Source organism: Cornus florida, unplaced genomic scaffold (genome assembly GCF_030987335.1).
Source record: "Cornus florida cultivar Cherokee Brave unplaced genomic scaffold, ASM3098733v1 CherokeeBrave_3.0.0_Hap2_Chr01, whole genome shotgun sequence".
In the NCBI taxonomy this organism is placed as follows: domain Eukaryota; kingdom Viridiplantae; phylum Streptophyta; class Magnoliopsida; order Cornales; family Cornaceae; genus Cornus; species Cornus florida.
This window is the reverse complement of record NW_026775571.1, coordinates 81,002,509-81,008,871: the sequence shown is the minus strand read 5'-3', so window position 1 is coordinate 81,008,871 and position 6,363 is coordinate 81,002,509.

Sequence of the window (6,363 nt, the reverse complement as noted above, 5' to 3'; positions counted from 1 at the left end):
TTCCCTTTTCATCTCTTCGACTCTGTCGCCGCCTCCTCTTCTTGCTCCCTACACAAGACCTGTAATGATCCGAACCCGTAGGTCCGAACTGTTAACCAGGTCCTTACCCGAACCCGATGTTACCTAAATCAATGACATCAAGCCCAGTGTTATTACAACATTAATACATCTTTATTATGATCCATGAAGACCCTAGGCAACTTCCCAAGACTTAGAACAACTGAAATGGAAGAAAGAACAAATTACACCAAACAGCATCAAACCAGTCGACCGAAACGGAGCTTCGGTCGACTGAAATAGCTCCTGTATCGATAGACCGAAATGACCATTTCGGTCGGCCGGTTGTGACCCAAACAGTAATTGAGGCTACTGAAGTGATCGGTCGACCGAAATGCCCATTTTGGTTGACCGAAATGCCCGCTACTGGAGTGATCGGTCGACCGAAATGGGCATTTCGGTTGGCCGAAATGGGCATTTCGGTTAGCTGAAATGGCTTTGCGATCTAAGAAATACTACTGGACTGCTATGAACCTGAAAATATGCAAAATAGTTGCTATGGAACTTTTGAAACTGGGTAATTATTTCCATACACATATAAGATCATTGAAATACAACCTTACAACACTCAACATCGACATAATATATGATCCATTACATGAACAAATAACCATGAATCAAAGTGTTTAAAGTAATATCCAAAATTAGAAGCGATGGAGCAAGAAGAACAAAATTTACTAAGGTTCCATGATTACAACTTTAACAAATGATACTCCAACTTTACAATGAGAGCTTAGTTCATATTTACATACAAAAGACACAAAACAAAAGTCCCAATCCCATCTAACATTGTGGTGGGTTGTTGTCCGCCACTTTTTTTCCCGAACCTGAAAAATATTAAAAAATAATGGAATGAGCATAAGCTCAGTGGAAGTGTCTAAAACACATTTCTTATGTCCTCATGAATTCATTTAAAGAATATGTAAAAAGGCAAACGGGATCATCCAATAGGGAAAACATATCAACAACCACGACGACAAGTATATAATAAATGTCACCCCATCACAAATGCACCATTTATGCTAATAAAGTGCAATGTCATGCAAATGTCGCTCCCCATTCCCGAAACATTTCCGTTTCAACTTCCAAACCGTTAGTGTTACCCAACCCAATGCACCTCCAAAGCATCACAAAATAAAGATTAGTTAACCATCCAAGACCACAAGGCACCTCCAAGACGTCGCATCCAGCCTAATTAGTTCAATCATGCTAGGGTCTCTCCCTAATCCCCTCTAAACTACACTAACACCACTGACCACTAGGCGCCTCCTAGGCGTCCGGTTTTCACAAACACTTTTAAAAAAAAAATTCCCAAAAACACATTTCATTCGTTTTAAAACAATTTTTCTCTTTTTCTTTCCCAATGGATGCACAAATGTTTATGTTTCTAATCACCAATTCAACCATAGAGTTTTCACACATGTTTTCAAAATAAACTTTTAAAATACATAATTCATGTTTTCACTTCACATTATTCTAGCATATTAAGCATACAAAACACAAATTTCATTTCACATAGGCATGCTTATACACATTATATCTACTAACACATAGTCACACTTTTCACATACAACCTATAAACAATTTGCATGAATTCAAACCAATTAAGCATTTAAATCAACAAATTATAAAGAATTAACTCACACAAGTATAAGAAATCATGTATTAGAGACCACTACCTCAATAAATGAGAAAAGCCCCAAAATTCTCAAATTCCAAGCCATAATTCGAAATCCAAGAGTTGGCCAAAATGGTGCTTAGCTCCTATCAAATTGACGGCCTCGACGAACTCTACAACTTTGCCAAATGAAACATTATCAAATTCCCAAAGATGAGGAAGAAATCAAAGCTTGAAGCTTTGATTAAAAAGTAAAAGAAAAATAAATGAGAGGGAGGAGAGAGAGTGCCAGGGAGAGAAAGAGAAAATGAGACCAAAAATTGGTCTCATGGCCACCAAATGCTTAGTAGTGGGTCCCACCACTAAGAAAATATCCCACTCATATTGAATTTTCTACCACAAAATATATATATACACAAATTATACTACAACCACATAAATCAACCCACAACATTAAAATTATGCACAAAATAAATATATATGATATGCAATGGACCCGAGACATAACCCCCGTGCACAATAATTCCAGTAGCAGGTCCCACCCAGGACCATCTGACCCGAAAAATGAAAAAATGTCGCAATGGCAACTATTGCATTTCAAAAGGTCCTGAACTCAATGAAATGTTCCAACCAACTCTCGAACACACCCGGCACACCCACCAGTGCCCGGTACACAAAACGAAAAAAGACAAAAATGCCATCACAACAACAGAAATTCTGAAAAAATGAAAAATGGTGAAAAACAGGAACATTACAAACCTGGTTCTTCTTTGCCTTTGCTTCTTGTCTTTGACTCGGGTGGGAGTCTACCACAACCAATTCGCATCCTCACCTAACCACAAAGACCCACTGTGAGATATTATTTATTTATTTTTAATGATTCTATCATTCCTCTCTCTATAATTCATCTTCAACAACTACCCCCATCTTCTCTCTCCTTTGTCGAAAAAGCAATATCTCCTCCATATATCTCTCAATTGTAATAGGAGGACTGTTAAACACAGTCACACTTGCAACTATGGATCCCAATCACAGCTCTTATTGGATAGTTTTAAATGAATTTGACTTTCTCTTTTTTTACAATTGTTTCAAGTCACGTGTTGGTTTTTTACCTTTTTAGTGACTCTTCGTTAACGTTTGTTTTTTTCACTATTTTTCTCTCATTACCTTACAAACTAGAACACTTTTAGACTCTGTTTTTTATTTTTATTCTTTTAAAGGGTTTTTGAATATGTATTGCATTGTTAGTATGTTTATCACTTTTATTTTACTTTTTTTTATCCATCTTATCTTTTGTTAATATCATGAATTTTGTGTATACTTTTTATTAGTATTACACATTCTTTCTTTCTTTTTCACTGGTGGATCAATGATATGGGCGGCTTTGAAGTAAAATAAAAATAGTAAAAATATTAACAATGCAATACATGTTCAAAAACCCTTTAAAAGAATAAAAATAAAAGATGGAAAACAAACACGAGACTTGAAAAAGCTGTAAAAAAAGAGGAAGTCAAATCCACTTAAAACTATCCAATAGGAGCTGCGACTCCGGATCCATAATCACACTTGCGACTGTGTTTAGCAGTCTTCTTGTAATAATTATTCTTCTGTCTCCTCTATCGGTAAAACAATATCTCCTCCATATATCTCTTAAGTACAAACAACACTGCTCTGCAGATGACTCTCACCCAAATAATACCCATGATACCTCTTTTATTTATCTCTCCATAGTCATTAACAAAAGGCCAGCATAATCCAAATGTTTTTGATAATTTTAGTTTCAGTTTGCCATTTATGGTGTCAAATACCAATGAAAAAAAAAAAAAAAAAAAAAAAAAAAAAAAAAATTATCCTCTTTTAGTTTCTCTATCAACAAAAAGCTTTCTCTCAAATTGGTAAGTCTTCCAACAGTTGTGTGGTTTCTGCTAAAGTTTGGGGTTCTTCCAACAGTTAACCAATACGTGACTTGAAACAACTATAAAAAGAGAGGAAGTCAAATCTATTTAAAACTTTCCAATAGGAGCTGCGACTGTGTTTAGCAGTCCTCTTGTAATAATTATTTTTCTCTCTCCTCCATATATATCTAACGTACAAACGCAAAAAAACAATCTCTCCTCCATATATCTCTCAAGTACAAACGCCAATGCTCTGCAACAAAAAAAAAAATAAAAATAAAAAATAAAAAAACTCTCCTCCATATATCTCTCTGCCATCTATGGTGTCAAATGCCAGTGAGAAAAAAAAAAAAAAAAAATTATCCTCTTCTAGTTTCCCTATCAACAAAAAGCTCTCTCTCAAATTGGTAATTCTTCTCTGTGATCTACTATAAAAATAAAAAATAATAAAAAATAATAAAAAAATTCTCTGAAAAACATCATCTCCAAAACAGTTACTATGGTTGAGAAATATGGCTAAGAAAATGGTAGAAGGAGAGGTTTCCATCTCCTTTCACCGGTTTCCGTTAGCCATCAAAAAACCTCCCAACAAGTTATTTGCCAAATTTTCGGGTATTTAATGGCTGACCTGTCATTGTCTCATTTTGCCAAATCTTCAAGTAGAATAAAGAGAAATAGTGTTTGTTGACAGAGATGATTGCATGGACATTTTGGGAAGAATAAAAGGGCAAAATGGGTATTACAACACTAATTTATGTCATATTTATGACAAAAGGGTAATTTTGTACAATATTAAAAGATTAGGGGTGTTTATTGCACATTTTTTCAAATAGGGAATACAAGTGTTATGAAAAGTATACTTCAGGGGTGTTTTCTGTACTCACCCCTATATATATAACAATTGAACACTTACATGTGTTTACAGGAGTCATGTAATGGGTGTGGACACCAGGGTTGGGTCTAACCCATCCAAAACACATGCACGCGGCTCACCCATTCCTTGTTATAATAATTATTGAGATATAGTATAGTAGAATATTTAGTGTATTTTTGGTTTATTCAATATAATATTGTATAAAATACCTATTCAATATTAGTAGGGTTGTTCAATGTTAAGTATTTTATATTCTTATATGAAAGATGGTCCATGTATTTAATACAATAGATAAAAAAAAGACGAGTTAAGTTATGTTTATAGTTCCTGTCAGTCATGATGAAACATTTGAAAAACCTACAAAGTTTTCACTGGTGTCAAAAAAATATACAAATGTACTAAGTTTCAACACTTGTGTGGTTTCTGCTAGAGTTTGGGGTTCTTCCAACAGTTGTGTGGTGTTTATATTGTAATTTAGACTTTCAGTCAATCGTGGCATGGATCACCTCGATTTGGAATCGTAATTTGATTTCGCAAATTGTCTGTGATTACAAGCTCTGTTTTTAATAGTTGTATTTAGTTCTTATGTAAGGAACACAACAATCATCTTTTCCCTGACAAGAGGGTATACGTCTCTGTTGAAATGGTGAAACTTTTTTCTTTTCTTTTTTTTTTTTTTTTTTTTTTCTAACCTTAGCAAACATTGAACATTTTATAAAAACATAAAAACAATACGTGAGTCAGCCCTTGCTAAGGCAAGGCGGTGGGCTAGACCACAATTTTTATCCAAAAATACAAACACCCTGAGCAAATGCTCCAAATTACAAGAAGCCCATATCGGTTCACCCTAAAGATGAAGATTCTAAACGGATCCATATTAAAATGATGCATAAGACCAGACATTAGGCGCAGGCAAATAAGAGCAATAATAAAGTGGCCCGATATAGACATATAGCCCAAGTGAGGAACATGATCATTAGAAGGGCTTTGACCTAAGGCCCAGCTAAGCAAACCCACGTGAGATGAGGCCTTATCACAAGAACCAAAAACTTCCCCCGGTCCTACCTTTGCACACCCAACTTGCTCTATACGCCAAAGGACCACGTCATCATAACGTCATATAACGCCACCATCATTGGGAAATGCCACAACCGAGGGACACCGTGAGGTCGATACTCCATCTCTGACAACCAAGACGGTAACAGGTGGTATATGTCCAACAAAAGGACTTGACGAGTAAAGTCATGCCAGAAGAAAGCCATTGAAGGTTATATAATACCGTGAATGAGTGATTCTAATTGCTACCAATAACACAAGCACCATGGTCATGAAAAAACATAACAGAGGTTGGTAAACTCCAGATCTAATGAAGTATAAACATTGCCCTTGCAAGCTTGATGAAATTCGTAGTCTAGATGTGCCCAAAAAGGTTTGATAATTAGAGGGGAAACGCCGATGAAACCAAGATGGAAAAGGCGAAGATAACCTCTGCGATCCTTCAACCACAAAATCAACGACCTCCCAAAAAAAACATCGCCAAGAATGGCGACAATCGAAAAGCCCAATCACCTAAAATAGGCCTTCCCACCCATGGAAAAAGGAAAAGAAAGGCCAACATATTACCCTGAAAACAACAAAAACCAAGAAACAAAGTACAATGGATAATAAAACAAAAGAAAGAGACGCAATACCCGGATTAAAAAGGAAGAGCAACAAAGATTTGGTCCCAATCCATCCACTGTGCGGAATCCCTAATTTTAAGCCCTATAACTCCCTTGAGCCCTTCTGACTGGACAAACCAGAGGAGTGACGGAGAGGATAATAGATAAAATCTATCCAATGGACAGCACCACAAACTGGGATCAGCCCCAAACTCGGATGAACAGAGAACCCTAACACAGTAAGGAACATTAACTCTG